Source organism: Mycteria americana, chromosome 3 (genome assembly GCF_035582795.1).
Source record: "Mycteria americana isolate JAX WOST 10 ecotype Jacksonville Zoo and Gardens chromosome 3, USCA_MyAme_1.0, whole genome shotgun sequence".
NCBI classification, from domain to species: domain Eukaryota; kingdom Metazoa; phylum Chordata; class Aves; order Ciconiiformes; family Ciconiidae; genus Mycteria; species Mycteria americana.
In genome coordinates, this window is record NC_134367.1 from 13071398 (window position 1) to 13094136 (window position 22739).

Genomic DNA, 22739 nt, shown 5'->3' on the forward strand with positions numbered 1-22739 from the left:
TAATGTAGATGCTGTTATCTAATTGCCTTGGTTCATTTCTATTCAAGTAAGTCAAGGTGATGTTCAGTATAAATGTTATCAACCGTCTCTCTGGCAGCTAGAGTGCTCTTACGAAATCTCACCAAGTACCTAAATAGCTATGCAAATCTCGTCTGAAGTATGTAGTTGCTGCATTCCCCGCTCAAAATGCAACTTAAACTCTGTCACCTCTACTTTCTAAGAATATGACACCAGCATACAAAGCAGGCCAGGCACAGAGCTTCATAATGCTAGCCTGTGCATCCATGCCTTGTTTTACGTGGTACCACTTCTTAGCATTTTGAAGGTCCCAATTTCTCACACACTGCCACTGTGAAACATTCAGCTTGGCATTTGATTCTTCATAAAAATAGCCAGGCACATGAATAATCGTATGTCATATTAACATTAGTCCTGGGGAGCCGAGTGCCAAGCTGCGAGCGCACAGTAATGGAGTGGGGTAAGGAACGTGCCTGAATAGCCCAGTGAAATTACTGGCTATAATGTTGCTGAGAACACATATATAGATGTACCGACACATATATAGATGTACACACGCAATAAATATAGGCTAAGCTGGTTTTATTATGCAGACGTGCTTAGCGTTAAAGAGTGCCTACACAGCATTACCACGGCTCTGCTGTCAGACAGACGGTTAGGTAACAGTAAATTGATTGTGAATCTCAGCCCCAAGTTGTCCCTCTTCTTCCTCCTCATCCAGTTTTTCTCCTGTACCTTTGGCTTCCTCCCCCTCCCTGGCAGCACATTTACCAAGCCAGTCCCAGTAAATCTGTACCAGCTCACCCTGACTTTCTCCCACTTTCCTTCCCTCCCTCCTTCCTACCTGGCTCTTATTCCCTACCTAATGCCAATTCTCATCACCCCTGGTGTTTTACATGCACTTTTCCTTTTCCTTTTTTGGCTTTTCATCAGCAAAAGCAATGACAGCAGCTATGTCCATAGCACGCAAGGTGTATGCATAAGGAAAAAAAAAAAAGAGGTAGGCTTGTTTAAGCTGCAGAGAAATTCATCTGGGCAACATCTTATTGACATTTAAACAATCTTGGCATCTTCAGGCACAAAGATAACACAACCACTCCCAAGATGTGGAGAGAGGTGGATGCCCGGCCTGCCAGCAGGGCTGTCAGCATCTCACAGAGGGGCAGCCGCTGAACAGGAGGGACCGGGGGCAGGCCTCAGCATGTTTAAAAGGTGCTGCACACTATACAATACTTGAGAGCATTTCATGTTAAAAAACAGGTTGTAAAGCTAAGTGAATTATGCATCTTATAATTATGTTGTGTAAAGCTTAAAAAACCCGAGGCAGCCATCTGAGAAACACTGTGATTTACACACATGAGATGCAGATGTGGGGAGGAAGGCAAGACCGATACAAACGTCTCCCTCACGTGTGGGCAAACGTGCAGGGTTTGTATGTGTATGTGTACTCCCCCGACTACCCGAAATCACTGTGGACTAGTCAGAGGAGAAGACACTCATAGAGAGGAGCTGTCAGCGAGCAGGAAGAGCAGGAGAACCAGCTATGTTCATTAGCAGTAACAGCAAGTGAGACACGCAGCACAATGTTTTCAGATCCTTAAAGGCTCTTGGTGAATCTAATCACCTAAAAAGTGGGATAGGAGGAAGAAGTGTGGGAGGAGTTGATATCCCTAAAGGAAGAGATTAATTTTGTTATCCTCAAGTAGAAAAAGAGAATTCACACTACCAGGGAGAGAGCTTGTTACTTATATTTTCTACATGTTATTCCATATCCCTTCTTCTCTCCTCAACCCTAACAAAGCAGTATCAAGGGAACCTATTTGTGTGTCACTTGGAGCAGACATCACTGTCCACTCATGTCATCACCTAGGTTTCTAGGTGGAGGCTTGAACTGGGTTTGTTTGTTTGTTTGTTTGTTTTTTTCCCAGAACAAATGCATAAATGAACCTGACTCTTGCTGCTGCCAGTCTGCCCCTGATAAAAGGATAAAATGGAAACGGAAAAGGCACTGGGGTCAGAGACGTCACTTGCATTTGTACTTTTTTAAAAACTAGCTATGCGTCTCAAAAAAACTTTTCAGAACATCTAGGAAAAACCTTTTTTAAGGTTAAGAGGAACAATCAATTTGTTCCTCTGCTCTGCTTGCCATATAGATCTGTTGCCAAAAAAAAGAGGAAAAAAAATCTTAAATCTGACAGGCATGGGAAAGCCCTGAGGAGCTGCAATCCCCCAAACAACCAATCACTGTCTTGAAGTTTCCATATTAGTGCCTGCCACCAAATAAAGCCACTCGACAGTTTGCTCATTCTTCGCTGACATCATACTTCCAACCTATTCCAGTATCGGTGCTCCAAACTTTTTTAGAAGCATTATTTTTCCCTAACTTGAAAGGACCTAGGTTGATTTACGATTCCGAGAACCTGGCCAGAATCCAGAAGGACATCAAACTGCCAGTCTGTAACTTAATCTATTCCTCAAGAAACTGAATGAAAATGGTTTTTTTTTATTATTAATGATGACAGTAAATACCAAAATCAGTCACAATTTTTAAAATTTTTGTATGGCCAGGGACAACAGAAAACTGAGCAATTGTACTATTAATGCCAAACTATTTGAAATTATTGCAAAAGAACCCAAGAGAAGACTCTTTTTCTCTAACACAGCATCCACAAATCATGCACAGAATAATAACAGGGAAGTTATTATATAGTCAGTAGCAGGGAACTTGATTAATCCAGGTTATTTCTACCTGGGTGGTAGCCATTAGAAGCTGGATATCTAATCTAAACTAGTCATCAAGGCTCCAATGCGCAACGGAGAGAAACAGGCACCCAATTCAACAAGAGGCAATACATCCCATGCTAAAAGTATATATACAAGATAAGTGGAATTAATTGCTTTCTGGAGATGCCTACTCTTGTTTGACTAACGATAAAGCTTACACAATTAGTTTAGGGTAAACATTTAACTTCTAGACAGCTAGAATGGCATGAAAAAAAATTCTACCCCTTGAGCTCAGCCTGAGCTGACTCTCGGGAACCAGCTCGGGAACCACTGCAGAGCCTACAGCCAAACCATGCTTCGGTCCTCCTGACCCAAACCTAGGTACTACCTGGCTGGCAAAGTCCAGTGAGGAGGCAGTGGATCTTGGCTGAACTTGTGGGACAAAATACCAGCTCAACGTTACAGCAGCCCCTGCACAGACTCTTCCCAAGAAATTGTCTTTCTGCCAATACAGCCAGTTACCAACCTGTTTCAAACAGCTCTTTTTTGGGGGTCCAGATTTACTAACAAAAATCACACAGCTTTATGTTCTCCCATTTCTCTGGCCCTTGTATGGCCATTGTCCTATGTTCATTCACTTAATAAGCTTCTCTTAGATGAAAAATGGGGACTATGTTAACTTAATTATTTTTAAAGGTATTTTTAATAGTTTTGACAGGTTAGTACCATTGACTTGCTGACACTTCCATGGGGAACGGCTTAGTACCAACCGGCTCCAGTCCTTGGTAATTCATATACAGGAAAGAACACAAGCATTTCTACAGTATTACATTTCTGTAATTCTATAAACTCATGTTGTATGAATGTATCAGTAAAAGGTAACTTTAGAAAACAGCACCCATCTGGTGTTACATAAAGAATTAGTTGTAACATCCCCACTGCATCTACAATGCTTAGGTTCAAGCACCTGGAGATAGGCAGATATCCTGTAAGTCCTACTTCTCCAAACAGCACAGGTCATTTTGACATTTTAAGAGGACTAAGCTAATAGGCATCTAAGCATAGTGTAAATTAATTAAACGGGTTGAAGCAAATCCAGTCCCAGGGTCCCAGTTCAGACACCGTGTAACTCTCTTTACTTCTAGGTCTCATGATATGTTTCTGTAGATTCTTGCTTTTCTTAAAGAATTGTCCTCTGAATACAGAAATGACATGCAACCGCCGTTAACCTCAGCCTTAGTTAAGCTTCTTTGATTTGCTTTCAACCATGACATACACTCACTTTGTCCTTGCTTTTGCTCTCTAAAGCAGTTTATAAAACTTGAAAAAAGGGATGCTTTGTGTCATATGGAAAATAACTGTGCTGTAAGGAACAATACCAAGGCTGAAAAGCCTAAAATTAGACCTGCAAGCTTTGCTTTCATTGGCAGCAATGTGTGAGCATTCATATGGTCCCAAGCCTACATTCTACCTCTTCTATTCTTGCAAAACACACTACTTTCTGAAAAACACTGAGGTTTAAAATTAGCAAACCTCTCTGATTCAAGGGTATACTGACCTTGGTGATCAGTTATTTTGATCACATTCAACTTTAGGCTTTAATAGTGAATTACAAGATCATCTTATTTTCAAAAGCAGTAGCAAAGGAAAAGCATTTGCAGAAAAAAAAAGCTGAACATCTCTGAAATGGTGCCTGGAATAATCCTGTAATTTCCAGGTTGCTTTTTTTTCCCCTCCTAAGAAAACTCAAAACCAAATCTAATAGCTGTATTTTTCTATCCTGAAAACAAGCTAGTGAGGAGATATGCACTATATAAAGTGGCTGATGCTGGGCAACATGGGACTAACAGGAATAATTTAGTCATAACAGGTTAGCATCTATGATATGCCCATTCCCTTCTCAGCTACATCCATTCAGTTCCAACTGTAGTCAACAGGGAGAATAAATAAGAGCAAAATGTATCCAGAAGGTCAAACTTCATGGATTTTCAAATGAAGCAAGCCACAGAGAGGCTAAAGTGAAACCGATGCTAGCTACCACCTTAAAGATAATGCAAGCTGTTGCTAGTGTAGTGTTTATTTTGAGTGTCTCCTTGTGGAATTTCAGGATAAAATATGAGATTGGCAGTCAGCCTAAAGGGGCTATAGTCAGAGCAGTCCAATTTCAACAGAGTATCAAGATGAACTGTTGGGAGTTATTTTACAGGTTTGTGGCTATAGCTCACTCTGAAGCGCAGTGTTATTAATATTTGTAGAACACTATGATATAAATAGCAAAACTGCATCCACCACTTAAGATATCTGCACTATGCTCTGACAGAGCACTTTTTAGATAACTAAATACCATTAAATGTGCCACAAATGCTATACCTGAGTTATGATATTAGATACAGATATAAGTAATGCAACAGTTATTTATCCATCAAAAAATGCTGATGTGGATCTCTAATGTAGCACTAGCATTAACAGCCTTAGGCACAAAATCAGGGGGTGATTTTCTGTCAGAAAACAGAATTTAATTCTAGCACTGTTACAGTGAACAAGGAGCTAAATAGTTTCTTGGAATTAGGACCAGGGGAAGTCTAGACAAAGCTGGTCCTGAACTGCATTCAGTGTTTCCCACTGGAAAATCTGTTGCCATAAAAAGTAATGTTTTCAAAGTAAGACAAAAAGCAGCCGGAGAATACTATTTATTTCATCACACTGATTTTGTCAGTATTTCCTGATGTTTCCTACACCCTGGAAACTGCGTAGGCTGTCCTTTAAGCTTCACTTACCCAAGCAGCAAGCTCCACGGGTCACACGGTGGCATTTCAGACAACGTTGAGCTTTTGGAAAAAGAATTGTGGCTGGTTGCGTCACTGAGACAAAACGGAGATATTAACCACCAACTGCCCCATGAGCGGGCTGTCACAGCATGGAAACCCTGAGAAAGGTAAATACACCTTTCTCAGGGCCAGGAAGTTTTGTCCTAGTTCCAACCTCAGGATGAGGTAATTTCTTCCTGTGACAGCCCTTCTTTCGTGCCTGATTAAGCCAGGTAATTGTCTCCTGGATTTTGTAGGTAGGAACACGATGTGCAGTAAGTCCATTTATGGAGCTGTGGTTTCAGTCTCAGGCTTAGCTTTCTATTCTTCCTTATAGAGAGTTGCTTTTAGTGCCTTGATAACTGCCATCTTTCAAGTTTCTGTAATTCTTCCAAACTCTTCTAATGATTCAATCACTATGGACATGCCTATACTCGCATATTAGTTCAGACTAAAATCAGTGGTGGATATGAACTACAAAAGGTATTCCTGAGAAATTCAAGGTAATAATATTCTCATCCCTTTCTTACTCTTCACAAAAGCATCTTATTAACATAGCTATGTTTCCAGAGAATAACAAATTTCTAGACTAAGAGTATCCCCACATAGAACTATTTCGAAATAGCTTTTCCCAAAGAACACCAGGAACAGGAGAGCTCCTCTTTGCTATTCACTTCACTACTTAAACGTGATCTCTCATTTTACACAGAAAGTATATGATCCATGGACCTAGATACCTACAGAAAGAAATCTTATATTTTTTATTATTGATTATAATGGATAATCAATAGTAGAATTGATTCTACTATGGGATTTTATCGGAAGTGCACTGGAAGGAGAATTACCACATAAAAATAATAAAAATTGTTAAAGATTCTGTAGTGAGCTGTAGAATTCATTTTAAAAGATTTAAATTAAATTAATTAAATCTATTTTAAAAGATTCCCCACAGATCCCCAGATCCCCACAAAAGCTATGCACACTGGTGCTGAATACTATAAACTTCATATACTCCATAGTATAGTGTATAGAGATTCTGCACAGAGGTAGAAGGTAGCTTTGCAAATTTCTTCATGAATAATGTAGAGAAAAGTAAGTTGGTTCTTCTGGAGCCAACTGACAGAGCAGAGGTAATGGCATGATATCCTGAGTCTGTGTGTGAAATAGCTGAGTAAGAAACTTTTCCTCAAAGCTTCACACAGACCTTGGGGAAATGTGAGGTTAAACTTGTGACCTGCGCATAACTGATGTGGGATGTTTATTTCTTAGGAAAAAATAGGTTATCATTCAAGCTGTCCCTGGTGTCTTCAGGTCTTTATTCACTTCGAGTGTCCTCGTGGTCGGTGCCAGCCGTCATTAAACCAGTGGGTGCTGAGGTGAGCTGTGCACTGGAGGGCCACGGCGCCCCAGCTCCCCGGCACGTCCCCAGGATGGCTCTCCCCAACCCGCCCAAGGCACAGGCTTGGTGCCAGCAGGCTGTGCCCACACCAGATGTAGAAGCAGGACCCCAGCAGCGTCCTCTGCGCCCTACTCCACACCATCCATTCCCCAACGAAGGAAGTACTTATTTCACTCCAAAGCAGTCTAGACATGAGCTAATATATATATAATGCAGATGCACAGGAGATTATTACCTGACACAAAACCAGAAGAAGCCATCTGATAAACTTAGAAAAAGTTTAGACAGGTTGAGTAAGCTTCATGCTAGTGCATATATTCCTATCATAATCTCCTTTTTGAACAGCTACTTCATCTGCTCACCACAGAAAGCACTGCTTGCTGCTTCCCACCAGCCATAGTCTGCCTTTCCACTACTTGAGGCTTGCTTTTATTTTGGCTGAGTGGAAGGAACATTTGCAGAAATCCTTGCAGGAATGGCAGAGTGCAGGGAGCTGCCTTGCCTACTAATCAATGCATGCTGCCCAGGAAGAGAGGATGAGCACTGTTTCCTCCCTGCTTGTTCATCTCCCCCCTGGGAACATGCAAAACTGCAGTCACACATTAAGGCATGTGCTGTCAAAGTGCCTCAGGCAGAAAAATAAGCGAAGTATCAAGTGACCTAGCCTCTTCAGCTAGCCATGGGATGTAGGGCTGTTCCAGCCAAAGTCCCACTACAGCTAAACCATACCTTTAAATTTTTCATTTAGAGTGATAAAAAGTACCGTTGAACGGTCTGAAGCTACAGGAGCAGAATAAAACTGGCAAGCTATTTTGCTGAAAAACAACTAGACTGTGGAGTTCTACTTTCAGAATACACACTAAGCTGAAAAGTTTGCTGTACAAGCTCCAGAGTCTTGCTATGCTGGAAAAAAAAAAATTGTACAACCAACTCTTACATATGGCAGATTTTCATCTTTTGTCTTCCATAATGTGGACTTGGCTGACAGCACTTAATAACAACTCCATGGAGCCTGATGGAGTTGAATTGGCTTATATCCAGCATGACTGGTGCTCAAATGACTCCACTTTTAAGTATTTTGCCATAATACTAAATGGGAAGTAATGATCACCCACAGTTGGCCAAAGAAATAGAGATTTTTCAAAGGAAAAACAGGGAACACACAACTTCTGGACCATTCCACATAAAATACGTACCTTTCCTTTTCTTCTGCTCTAGTACTTTTTAAAAAAACCTATTTTTACCAGGTGTCAGTCTTTATAGTGTCACACCCATTCTTCTCTGAAACAAGCAAGAACAGATAATAGCCACTTCTGCCAACTCTTACTGTAGTGACAAATCTTGGGCACAACCCATAGATTAGCAGAATGTAACTCGTTATGCCTGTTTACTGCACTATATTGAGAATCTTCACATTTCAGTTTATTCACAAACTGATTTCTAGGTAATGCTTCACATGTCCAAGGGGAAAAGCCAAAAAGCCTGTCTAAAATGGAATTCAGCTATAAATTATAAAAGAGCTCTACCATTTTATAATCTGCCATAAAGCATACAACTGAGAAGAGGTCAGTTGCTGGCTTCCTTCTAAAGGATAACTCCAAATCCAGACAAGAAACTGATCTGGGACCTTATTTTTTCATAGTACTTTGACAACCGTGTGTACAGGAGCAATTTTCATGTGTGTAGTGGAGTGCTGACACCTGTATTTTATTATTCAAAAACCTAAGACTACAGCTAAACTGATAATTAAAACTGATGTAATAATTGTATGTAAATGTAATATAGTGATGTAATTAACCCAATGCAATTAAAACTCAGAGATAACAGAGACACACATCTCCTCACTATCTACTTAAAGAGCTCAGTCTGTGCTCTGCAGCCCACTTCCTCATCAGCTCTAGTCCAAGTGGATCATCATTATCACAACACCACCCGACTCAGATGTCAGCAAAAGCATAGGAACCTGGGAGAGATGTAAATACCTGCTTATTTCCACTTTATAAATATTCCAAAATTAGACAGGTAGTGGCCTGATCATTTAAATTTAAGGCATACAATAATTATTACTTTTAGTTCATTAATACTTTTATTTCATTTTTAGTTCATCAACTACACACAAGCACTTGCTTCTGTAAGGATTATAAGGATTTATAAGGATAGCCGATATTTCTAAACTGCACTGTTTAGCTTCATACCAAGTACCTGAGGGAGCCAAGAGAAAGAGAAGGAACAGGTCACAGGCAGACAACGATCACAGCTCCGTATTGGTCCCACTACTCCATGGGAGGATGATTACATAGTGATTTTAACCTGACATAATCCAATTCTGCTGCCAAAAACACTTATACCCTCCAAAGAAAACCTCTCAATTTTGGAAGCAGCTCCTTGCCTAATGTCTTGTGTATACCCTAGGATTTGTATGGCCATGTGCAAGGCAGGATAAGAGAAAACTGGCCATGCCCCTTCACCCCAGAAAAGAAAAAAAAGGTCATTTCGGTGAGATAAACCACAAAGGAGTAGGTGGTAATAGTGAAGCAAGGCAACAGGGAAAGCTTCCCTTTCTAGCAGATGCACGTGGTTCAGTGACCATATTGACCCAGCCAGGAAAGGCTGGGTTGGGCTGGATGGAGAGCTCAGCCCAAGCTGGTGACGCCATTCATCCTCCTGCTGCCAGGAATGTAGATCAGCTGGTGCTGGGGTAATCAGACATCGCGTTTCACTCGGGACAGACCAGTGTCACACCAAAAGTCCAACGGGACACTGTTTTCATCCAAATTTCTAGGTCTGCATCCTCATTCTTTTCAAACTTCAAATGTGGTCACCCCACCAGCAGATCTTGTATTACTCGTCTCACTGTCAGATGCAGAAGACAATCATCAATATGGGAAAGATACCTGAACTGCATGGGCAACTCTTTTGAGGAAGAGATTGGCCTTCACTGATGTACGGGACTGAAACACTTGTAGCTTATCGGTGAAACATTTACACAAATGCCAAATGTTTTTCCACCTTGACTTGTAACAACTAGAAATAGGATTTTAGAGGTTTTGCCCAACCTCTTTCAAATTAGCAGTGCAAACTGAGTTTCTCCCATGAAAGGAACTTCACTATAGCACTGTGATCAAGCAAATAGATAAAACATGGTCTACAATTCACTATGAGAATCAGTATCTTGGACTCCATCCTCTGCTTTGCCATCAATTTTCTAAAAGCTCTTGCACAAGTCATGTTTCTGCCTCCTGCTTCGTCATGTAATACGATGTGAATGAAATCATGTCAAATTCTATAAATTGGCCAATACTGTAGGTGTCATATCCCATTCAAAACTGACATCAGCAGTGAAAAACTACATGGCACATAAATACAAATGCAAAACAATGAGCAACTTGTCATTTAAATACTTCAAAATCAGGGCCCCAAACTAACAGCTTTTTACTGCAGAAAAGCAGGATTTTTAAAAGCAGCAGTTCAGTCATAAGATCAATGAATCATATGATGAGAGAACATATAAAGTCTTATGCAAGTGCTTCACATTTTATTTTTCAATCCTTCTCCCCACTTAGTTTCATGTCCCAAACACCTCTAGACGAGCAAACTCCCCTGCACCCACACAGAACTCACTGCCAGAGAGAGCCTGCACTGGGGGTGTTTCTCTGGTCATTTTTAGGACTTAACTTGTATGTGACTTAAAACCATCTCAATTCCCCTTCTCCCCCTACAGCTACATCTATCGCCCATCTCACATACACATACATATAAACAAAGTTATCACAGCTCAGCTAGGTAGCTACTGGCATCTCGGTAAGGCCTCCTCTAAGCACCTAACTCAGTGAATGCTTTTGCCCTACTACAGTTCTGGTACAGCTTGGCTACCATTACATATGAAGAAGCAGTTCAGAGAAAAGTGGCAAGAATCAGTAGGATTTATAACTAAATTCAATTTTTCCTAGCAACTCAGTTTTTCCCAGAAAAGTTTTCTCACACCACTTACAAATCTTGAAAGGTGGTGAAACTGTCAGTAATTTTTCCATTTCTAATTAATCACCTCTTTTGTGAATCACGTCCACTCCTCAGTCTTTCTTAGATGCTGATACCTTTACCTTCTGCTATCTTCAAATGCTGTTCTCCTTTCTCTCACTTCCCCCTTCCTTATTGATTGATTTATAATGTCTTCTCCCGAGCACTGAAATCCTCACAGAGCTGGTCCTGCCTACATCTCTGACATGATTCATGATCACACCTTCTCCTTTTCTCCAAGTATCATCTCCTTTAGGCTATAAGCTTGCTGAACACTTACACCTACGTTTCTAGTCAACCCTATGTGTTCAAACCAACAGATTTTCCCATGTATTTAAATCTAATCATTTGCAGAAGTGTTTTGGTGGTTCAGGATGTACTTTTCACTATTCAAATCCATTCCTTGATCCAATCTTTCCAGTACGGATCTGACAGATCAGATCACAGAATGAGTCCTTATATTTGTATGGCATTGGACTTTGGTCCAGCTACTTCAGGGTGGGATTGATTCAGAAAAGAAATTTCCAGTTCACATTCAACTCTATGGGAATTTTTAATAATGAAGCACCATCAAGTCATCCTTCCATTTTCTCCTAAATATTTCCTGATGTCTGTGCTTGTCAACATCGCTGCTAATGCCACTGCCCACGGATGGCATACGTTTCCTTTCATCATACAAGCACATCTAAATCACTTTTCCTGTAATTTGCATTTTTGCACCATGGCCAATTACCATAGCACGGTTGACATGCAGTGACTTTGCCCCTATAACTTGTGTGAATTCGATCCCCCTTTTATTTTTTTCATTCTCCTAGGTTCAACATTTGTAAAAGAGTACTTCATTACTCAAGTGTCCAGAGTGATATCACTAACTTTGATCACTGAGAACAAATGAAAAACTGCTAATTTCTGCAGACTTCTTGAAGGTATTTTCAATGGAAAACAAAAGTACAAGACTGAAATGGCTATTAGCTGCTGTGCAGGCCTTACTAGAATCGACAATTTCATAAATTACTGTTTTGAGTGACAAAATGCAGAGTTGCAGAAATAGGGAATATGTTAGTTGTCTCGCACAGCTCCAGATGTTGAAGCCCTTCTGAGTATATCAATGCTGACAACAGTAAATGGTTGGGTTTACTGGGCAACACTGAGAATTACAATCTCCAGATATCTCTGTTACATATAATCCCAGAACAACCTTGACCGTTTCATAAACCCCTTCTTTTATCTGGAGATGAGCTGACATCGATATATTGTTATTGGTCATCACTAATACATTCCTGTTGGCAACAGGGAGGTGCATACATATGTATCACATATTGCAACACCTTGTGATTTATATGGAAGAAAGTGGAATTTTCAAAATATCTTTCTGTCTCGTCCTCAGCTGACTATGGAATATAAGACACCCACTAAAACTCAAGCTACAGTTGGACATAGGTATTTTTCACATATTTGAAGCAGATGAAGTTGCAGGATTTTTTTTTTTAAATTAAAACAACAGCAATACAAGGCAATGATAGGACCATTTCATACTGAAATATGAACTACTTTACTATTTTATATTTGCCATGGATTTCTCATGCAACAATTCAGAACCTTGTTGAATTGTTCCTCATTTATTTATAGTTGCATATGATGAAAAAAATCTACATTCAGTGAAAAATATTCGAAGGAGGTACTAATCTAAAGTAATGTATCTCATGAGTAATAGCAATTAACTTGCAAACAGTTCTCTAGCTCATTCTTGGCTAAAGAAAGCAAACTGCTTTGTGACTGAAGAACTTGCATTAATAGATTTTGTTAAGCTAATTAATAACATAGATGTTATGGCATTACGTGATGTGTATATACTGATAGGAGGACCACTGATAACAGTATGTAGAAATAAAAAATGCAGAATATGTTATGTTAAATTATTGTAACATTTTCAGTCTCCTACATCTTCCTATCCCGACATTACACAACCCAGAAAAAAAATTAAAAGAAATACATACGGTCCAATCCTATTGCACAGATTTATAAGAAGCTACATATTGGGCCTTGCACTAAGATACGGGGAGTTAGGGCACTGAAGAGAGTGATTCAATGGACAAAGCAGATAGACATATAGAAAGAACACATCTGTATTCAACATCTGTTCACATTGTACTGTGACTTCTTACAGACTGCTCTGAAAATATCAGTCTAGAGATATTTGGATACAAACCCAGCTGTTTAGAACGTGTTCTAGGGTGTATCTACATTGCAGCCCCTGCAGCTGGAGCAGGGCGCGTGCCTGAGCCAGCTTTTAACTCGCTGGCTTTGCCCCTGCGAACAGCCCCGCCGGGGCAAAGCAGAATGCGGTGTAGGCTGCATAACCTGCTCAAGGGCAGGATGAAGACCTGCGTACATAAGCCATGCTAAGCGCTGTACTGCTGTGTCTGGCTTGCTGCAGGTACATCATATACTTGGTTTAGGGCTAGTTTGAGTATGTCAGCATACTTCATTCACAACCTAGTGACTGCAGAATAAATGTATCCTAATTAGCTTTGCAGGAGATGGACTCAGTCGCTGCTATCAGACACGGATTGGTTCAAAGTCACTCCATGAAATCCCTGAACACGCACCTTATCTTTCTGCACAGGTTGTATTTACAACATTTCCTATATGTTGTTAAAATTTTCATTAAAATATTTACCTTTATAGCACTGTAAATATACACATAGCTGCACTTCCTGGAACATATACAAAGGCCAGATCCTTGTTTTATAAAGCTCACAGCTTAAAAAGCAAAAACAAAACCACAGTTCAAACGCAAGATGAAGAAAGCATCCACCACGGTGAAACATGCACAGCCAGGTATTGTTAAGGAGAGGGAGACTCTTAGGCAACAGAGGACTGTTGGAGCAGAATCAAAGAAGAGAGGAAGCAGAGCCAGAGAGGGAGGAAAAAGGGATCAGTAAAAGCTGAAGGATGAGATAAGACGCAAGGCAGAGTTAGTACCTGCTGACACTTCAGGATTACATTCTCATATAACAGAGTGGGAAGCCCAGATGAGTAATGTTCACTTCTTAAACCATGTAGAAACTAGTATTGCTTATTGATCTGTTTCAGTCACACCTCTTTGTGGCAGGCACTTGAGAAAAATACAAAGAATCATAATCCCTTCCAACCCTCCTTATTTCCCCAGACAAAAATTAAAATAAATAAAAAATAGCCATTGAACTAAACAGCTAAGCATTTGCCCAATGTGTACCATAGCAAGAGACAGCTCTTGTAAACAAAACTTTTTGATGAAGAATGGTAAAGGCTACTTTGTGATCTACTTACCATACCTGACGAGGAAAATGGAGCCTTAGTAGCTACTTTTCTTAAACACTCTGGCATTTCAGTAATACAGTTGTATCATTAGAAATTCATTGACAGAAGGCGGCAGGCATATTTTATGTACTTATATGGAAAAAAATAGTTTGTGATTCTTTGACTCTCCTTTAAAGATGCGTAATATAAAAGTTTTAACAAGGTAAAACATCTAACATTCTGATTTCAAGGCCACAAAGCATGCTAATCTAAATTTCCTCATTCAGCATGGATGCCAAGGACCAGATTCCAAGCCCACTGGAGCACATAGCAGAGCATCCTTTGATTTTACGATGTAATTGATGTGACCAGATCCAAGAGTACTAACATATCCAAGTCAGATGCAAAAAAAACCCACGTGAAACATGCAGGTCAAACTTCATTAGAAGGCATTTGAAGATACAGTCCTTTTGTATAAATCAGTCTGGTTTGCAAAAATCATCAGTATGATCCGATGTTTTACGTATCAAACTAAAATTCCTTTTCAGGCTATCATCCTTTCAAACTGAAAGCCTTTCATGCAATTCAAGACAGATATTTCAAGACCATTCCTGAATGTCGGTACTCATTTGTATCATTTGAAAAAAAATATGTTTAAAATGAAATAGGATTGTTTAAAAGAGTACGGTATATGTTCTCTTGTAATGAAAACACATCGACTATAGTGATAATCAACTGGATATGTGCTGGATATTAGCAATACTTTCACAAATACATTTTTGCAGCATTATTCATTATGTAAGCTGATTTTATTTTCGGTGCTACGGCCTTGTAAAAATGTTCATTTTTAATAACTTTTCAAAATCACATTTTTTTCCATGTATATCAATTTCTATTAAAAAACAAAAGCATTTTCATTCAAACTACTAACTAATATCCCAAAATTCATTCTCTAAGAGTCTTCAGTTACTTTGTATTTCTAAATATAGCAGATAAGGGTACGCAGAAATATGCTGTATTCTAAGAGCTTTTATAAACAAGATGTTCTAATTTTAGAGGACTCCATTCTGAATAAAGTCTAATTAAATACACAGATATTCTCAAATGCAGTCCACAAAAAGGATAATATTCAGCTCTCCTCACCGCCATTTAATTCCATCTTACAGCGAATAATTTAGTATCTACTTCTGAGTAAAAATGTCTTCTATTAAGTGGAACACTAATCTTTTATTAAAAAAAAAAAATAATTTCCAGTAACATACTGCCTTTGTGAAATTATTTTTAGATACTAAAATCAAATCATAGATACTTTACACACACCTGGCTCAACAGCTGATGTATTTAAGATTAATATTCTTTCAACTACTTCAGGGATTGATTGGCTCAAGAACCGGTAATGAAGTCCAGAACCAAGACGTGAGGTGTACATTTTAAGACTAAGGATAATTAACCATCAGAAAAACTTAGGGAGAACTGAGATAAATTTGCCATTACCTGTGGTTTTTAAATCAAGACTGATTTTCTTTTCCCTGAAAATATGTATGTGGTTCATGTACAGGAGACTAGATAGAGGTATCACTGAGTCAAATGTTACGGACTCTGCCAGATGCTTGGCTAAAATTCTCATTATTATGCCTTGTAGAGTTAAACATTTATGAATCTGAAGGCTTTCATCTCTAGAACACAACTTCCTATTTAGCTACAAGTAAAAACTAAGTAATTTTCATCAAAAGGTTTAGAGCCTTATATTTATTATATTTATTATATTTATTATAAAAGCTCTTTAAACTACCATCACAGCTTGTTTTCTTCCTGAGTATACATTTTGACTTGTACAGTGCTGACAGTGTATTCTTCATCAAAGTTTGAACAACCAAGGCAACCCCGTTGTTGTTATTATACTGGTTGATTCAACTCATTGGAGTTAAACAAAATTCCACTATTTTCTTATGCCTAACTATGGCATGAAAATAGCTCGGTAGGACCACAAAAAAAAGTTAATATGCCATTTATAAGTCTTACCATCATGGATCTCAGTTTTTACATCTTTTCATCAATGAACTTTGAGAAGGTCTAAGTTAGTGACAAGAAATAGGTAAAATTATTCTTTCTGGTATTTAGTAAACTATATAGTGGAGATGCATAAAACAATAATGCTTGTGTTAAATCATCAATTAAATCAGCTTTAAGTCAAAAGTGATTAAAGGTCATTTTAATCAAAAAGTTTAGCTATAAAAATCACCATTACAGCTTGGTTTTTTCCTGCACATCAATTTAGACTCTCGTAATGCTGATTGTGTAGACATTCTTCCTCAAATGGCTCTGTGATGATAAAGAAAGTGATTTTAGAATATTTCTAGTAGGAAATTATTTTATTATAATTATCTTAAAAGAGCCACTTGATTACCTCAAATTATCACTTCTCATGACTTCGAAAATCGTAAGTTGTTGACAAACTCAAGAATGTCTCAAACTCTTGCTCTTTCAAAACAGTGAAATTGGGGAAGTATGATATGTTCTGTTACATTTGTAGTCTGGGATTGAAAATGTGACTTAATGGGGTTTGTTCCAGGCAGAAAATCTTCAATAAGATCTGTAATACTTCTTCCTTTGTCCTCGATATCAGTTTCATATTTAGGTCAACAAAAGATGCATTTGTCATCTCACTCCCAATGAACACTGTTTATTTCAATTAACTGTGGTTTTACAAGTTATTTTACAAAACATATTCTGTTCCTTACCTTCCTCGGGGGAATAATCACAAAGAAAAACAGCTTGATATTTTTATAAACACATCAGTGAATTGAGCATCAAGTGATTTCTATCTTCTCCTTCAACTGCCTCCTTGAAACTACTTACTTACTTTTTACAACTTTCAGCTACGAGACCATCTCTAATAATCTGCCTTAATTTCCTACATGTGTATTATTGTCCATTGGGTCATATTCATACCTAAATGTGGAAAAGCTCCTGAAAGCAGAGACCCTGTGGATAACGTCCACATAAAGTTTAAAACACAAATTGAAAAAATACATATATATTCTTAGCATTTTAAATCATAACTTAAAAAGCAATATGGATTTGAAGCACTACCCGGAGATTTTGTATTCCACGAACAAGTATCCTTTTTATCATCTGTTTCATTATCTTTGAAAAGGATTATAGCTATTAATCTCAGAGCAATACTATAAAATTCAAAAGATAACATTCTCTCTTTCTATGAATAAAGACAAGAGTGGGACCTGAGGTAAGAAAGCGCCTCCCTGTGATGGGAGCCCATCTGGATCTTTACATCTTGCAGCACTACATATGCTCATAGCCTTCCCTACTTGTGCTGTATTCTTGTCTCAGGCAACGCTTTCAGCCATGCCATGTAGAGAGCCTATAGAGCAAGTCATGATCTTTCCCAATGATCAAGGGAAATAAACAGTGAAGGAGATAATTGGTAAAGAGAAAAGCGATCCAAAGATGCAATTAAGGCACACAAAGATCAGAGAAGAAACAAAATTACACTCCAAACGAATGAAGAAAAAGGCAAAGGATGTATAGAATAGCGAAAGGTATGCAAATGCAGGTAATGTGGACCCACAAGAAAATGGGGACAGATTAAATGGTCTAGGTTCATTCCAGTGAAGTCTGAGTCATAATTAGGCATAAGGAATAATGCAGGAAGACCACACGGTTGCTCTTCTCTGTTAGTGACAGACAAAATTGAAGGGAAGTGCAGAATCCATTGGCAATCAAAAACACTCTGAAACAAGCTTCTTTTTAGACCACTCTAACGACAAAGGGTATGTAGCCCCAATCCACACTGGTAAAACAATATGCATTAAAAACAAAGGGAGTGCTGAACATGGTTGACAACACAGACACGAAGCACAGTTTCTCAAGTACTATGTGTTTAAATTCTAAGTACTTTAAAAACAAATTTGCCTACTCTGTTTTAAATTTTCTAACCCTGATGTCAATTAGTCTACATTGCTGTTTAATTCACAATTAGAGGATGAACCAGCATTATTTGCCCAAGTGACATAAACTTCTGGAAATCCACAGGAATCTGCAAAATTTACAGAACCGAATACCTAAAGTACGAGTGTGAGGCACAGATATAATACAAAAAACACAGGAATGCACAGTGCAGCCAGACATGAAATTAGAATTCCAAAACTGAAAAACAGAACCAAAACAACAGCTTGAAAAGTAAACAATTTTGGAAGCTCCCATAACAAAGTTTACCATATTCATGTGCTCACTAAAAGGAATCTATATTCTCAGATTTAGATCCTGCCTGCAGCTATATTGAGAGTACAGAGAGAAGGAAAAGTCAAGAGGGCTATACCATCCCAACACACTGAAAAGAGAAGAAATGGAGCTGCGGGAGTGCGGTAGTGCAGCCCTTTCCCCATGCCCTCGAGCGGGACCGCGCTGGAAGGCACGCCGGGATCCCCAGCGCACCCCCGGACATGCTGCAGTCAGCGGGATGTCGCGCCCTAGAATACATGCGGCGCCTTTTCCAAACAGCACCAAAGCCAGCTTCGTTGCATCGCTTCCATCCTACACAGCCAGCCTGATTTCTGCAAGCTGAATCAGCAGCCTTCTGTTCTGCTCTGCCCTGCCCATCCCATCACATCCCAGTTACACTTTGCCTTACCATTCTGGCCAGAGCATGATTTTTCTTCTGGTTGGTACTGTAGTGTGATATCAGCTATGACTCTTCTGGTATATTACACCAGGGGAGTGCACACAGGGCACTGTAAAACGGGACTGACAGCAGCGGGCACATCTCTGGCTTTTGCTCCGCAGTTGTGAGGTTACATAATGCTGTCATAGTCTGAAGTAGATGTTGCTCGACGACACAGCTGATGTGCTGTCAATAGCTGGACATTCCAGAACACGAGGCACGTCGAAAAAATCAGGGGGAAATCAGTGGTGTAATTCTATGTATGGGTATGCATTTGTATGGGGCAAGAAGATAGGGCAACCTAGAAAACTGATTAAATATTGCAGGTTTATGTCAGGAAAGTTTGTGGCTGAATTCCTTTTCAGCCCAACAGGATAAGGATTCAGTCCTTAATTAAAAGGCAGGAATAATACACAATGAAGATTAAGAACATGTTTCCTTATTTTTCCTTGACAGAAGCATTAGCCCAGACTACTTTATGCTTTGTTTGAATGGAGAGGCAAAATGTAATTAAAGTTTTAATTAAAATTGATCGCAGTCCACAAACCTGAAATGGATAGTGCTGTTCTAACACTGTACTGGAAGACCTTTCAAGTAAACTGATGTTCTTAAATGAACTGCATTCTTTAAAAAGAAAAAAGGAAAGGCATTCTGTCAAGTAAAAGCATAGTAGTGAAAACTAATGAGTCTGAAAATGTGTCATAGAAACAAACTACTAGTAAGCATGTATTCTGAAAGGGCCAGTGAATATATATTTTACAAAGACTGAGTTTCCTCGCATACTAATTTTTCTCTGAATGTGAGGATTCTCTTCCTTATCATATTCCGGTTAGTAAATATGAGCATCTTTTTCTTCTTCATAAAGAGGTGGTGGTACCTCTGAGAGCTGAACTTTCTAATATATGAAGGAAGAGAACACCTATCCACAGAAACGCTCACTACAAAATATTGCTAAAAATATTTTTCTAGCAGAATTTTTGGGAGAAGTACCTGTATCTCTTAAACACATCTGTTACATTAACATCTTCTGTACAAGAACACGGAATTTATTCATACATTTGGCCTTTTGCTAATTGGCCAAGGCTCCGGCGTGCAAGCAATCACATTTCAATGTCAATGAAAAGGGCAGGGTTTTTTAATTACCCTGTTATCTGCACGGTTTCTTTGTCAGCCTTAAAGCCTGGTGGTGTAGGTAATCGCCGCCCCGCTCCCCCGGCCTTGCTGCACTGTTCCGGGCGATGCGGGATTTGGGAGCGCGGTTCTCCCCGGCGGTCCCTCGGCAGCGGGCGGGAGCTCCGGCTGCCCCGAGGGCTCCGCACGGCCGGGCTCGGGCTCCCCTGCCCTAGGAAGGCGGAGAGCCCCGTCCCACCTCCGAAAAGCCCCTGAACAGGCTCCTCAGGGGCGGGGAGGGGGGGCTGCGGTTGCATAAGATCAAGCTTCCCCCCGCCCCGCCTTCCCCCCGTCAGTCTCCGACCGCTTCTTCTCACGTCGGGGGCCGGAGCAGCCAACCCGGGCTGGGCAAGGAAGGGGAGTGCCGGGGGGGACACCCCAGCAGGGCTCATGGGGTTGGGGACAGGATGCAGAAGGGGTGTGGGGGGGGGACCTTGCAAGTGGCTTCATGCACAAGGAGACGGCCCGGCTGGGGGGCGGGGGGGCACACACGACACGTACCCCGGTGGGGGCAGCGGGGAGAGCGGGCGATTCCGGAGGGCTGGGGACACCGCCGGGGGCGGGGGGGTGAGCCGTGCACCGGGGGGCCCGGCGGCACGGGCAGCCTCGCAGAGGGCACCGAGGAATGAGGGGGGCGCAGGGCGGGGGCCTCGCGGCGTACGGGGAGTGGGCTGTGCGGGGGGGAAGGCAGCGCTGGGGCGGCCCTTCCAGCAGCCCCCGCCGGCAGGAAGCCCGCCCCGCCCGGCGCAGAGCCCCCGTGTCCCGGCGCGGCACCCCCGCGCCCTGGGGAAGCGTCCCCGCCGCAGCGCGGTGCCCAGCGCGCTCCCCCGGCACCGCACGACCGGGACCCGGCCCTTCCCGACGGGGGCCGAGGGCTAAAGAGCCCTTCACGGGGGGGGCTGGGCAGAGGAGGGAGAAGCGGCCCCCCGGGGCACCGGCAGGCATGCCTGCCCCTCGCCCCCGCGCACACAGCACATCTCCCCGGGGCGGACAACTCTTTTTCAAGCGAAGCTTGCGCGCAAAGTTGCGCCGGCCAGGCCGCCCCCCGCCCGCGCTCCCTCCCTCCTTCCGCGGCCACGCACGCCCCCGGCCCCCGCGGAGCCCCCGCACTCCTCTCCGCCCAGGTCAGCGCGGAAAACGCCTCGCTTCCCCCCACGGCTGCTCACGCTCTGCCTCAACCTGCTCCTCCTTTTGTTTTGATCTCTGGAAATGCAATTCCCTCTCCTGTCGTCTCCTCTCCCTCCTCCTTCTCACGCCTTCGTGTGGGAAATGACTTGGATCGCACAAAAGCTTTGGTGATCTCCTCCCACCTCCATTTTCACTCCGACTGATGCCCAAGTAAATAGCAGGAGCGCGGCACCTCCACCCCGCACCTACCCCGCCGGAGGGGCGAGGCGAGCGCAGCCGCTTGCAAATGCAACGCAAGGCTTACCCTGCAAACACCCCGCGTGTTACCTAGAGCAGAATCATAAAGAATCTCGTACAGGCAGTCAGAATATCAATAAAGCGATCGCAAGGATCGGGAGCACTTCTGCCTTCCCAGTGAGTGTGATGACCTTGCTCTTCGGTTTCACACGGTCTTGTTTGTTTGTTTGTTTGTTTTCCCCTGCTGGAAAAAAAACAACGACCTTTTCGCTACCTCTTTTCAAACGAGCAAGAACGCCAAAGACTTCCACTTTCACCAAAACATTCCCAAGCGCGAATCACCAAGCGACAGACCAATGCTTCCTTTTGCTGTCCTGGGTATTTCTACCCGGACCGACGCGGGGTTCGGTCTCTTATCTCGCAACAGCTCACGGCAAATCGCTGCCGACACAATTTCCCTCCATCTCGCCCGTGAAACGACAACTCCCGCGCACGGAGCGGCGAAGACCAACCGCGCACATCAACTTTCCCGCTGAGGACGAGCCCCGAGCGCGAAGGAGCGGCCGCGCTGACCGCACCGCCGCCGGCAGCCCCCGCCTCAGCCCCCGCCGCGCCTCCATCCCGCCGCACTCGCACGCACCCCCGCCGCCCTCCCGGGAGGAAAAGCCCCGCGCGGGGCTCCCCGAGACAGCCTCGTCCCTCCCGACCTCGCCGCCCGGCGTCAGCTCCGCCGCCGGCGCGCCGGGAAAGGCTCCCGCCCGCACCTCGCCCGGCGGGCGCCGAGCCCGGAGCCCCCCGGCTTTCCCCCGGGGCGCCGGCACTTACAGAGGGCGCCGAGAGCTGTCCGCGGTGCGGAGGAGGGCGCTGGGCCGCGGGGTCCCGCCGGGGTGCTGGGGCCGGAGGGACGGCGGCTCGGTGCGCGCCCGCCCGCCGCTCGCGCCGCAGCTCACTCCGCGCCGCCGCCGCCGCGCGCGCCCCCGCTCCGCCCCGCGCGCCGCCCGCCCGCCCCGCACTGCAGACCGCCGCCCCGCGCCGCCCCGCGCACGCGCCGCCCCGCGCCCCGAGCATGCGCGCGGCCGCCCGCCCGCCCGCCGCCGCCGCCGCCGCCGCGGGCGTGAGGGAGGGGGAGCGCGGGCGCGGCGGGTCGAGGCGGCGCGGTGGCGGGGGCGGCGGAGGGGAAGGCCCGGGCGGGCAGAACGGGGGGCCGGGAACGGAGGGGAGCGCGGGGAGAGGGGGCAGGACCCCCTGCGGGGGTCGCGGCTGCCGCCGCCGCCGC

General features: G+C 42.9%; 1 protein-coding gene across 4 annotated transcripts in view; it reads right to left on the reverse strand.

Annotated features, from left to right (window-relative positions):
* VSNL1 (visinin like 1) overlaps positions 1–22436 on the reverse strand; it is a 93504-nt gene extending 71068 nt beyond the window's left edge. For 2 of the 4 annotated variants that reach the window (XM_075497887.1, XM_075497884.1), the window contains exon 1: positions 22289–22436. The gene's annotated coding sequence lies outside the window, so the exon portion shown is untranslated. Of the gene's footprint in view, positions 1–21530; positions 21708–22288 lie in introns of all 4 variants that reach the window. The other 2 variants (XM_075497886.1, XM_075497885.1) reach the window with 2 other exon arrangements.
* Between the last annotated feature and the right edge of the window lie 303 nt (positions 22437–22739).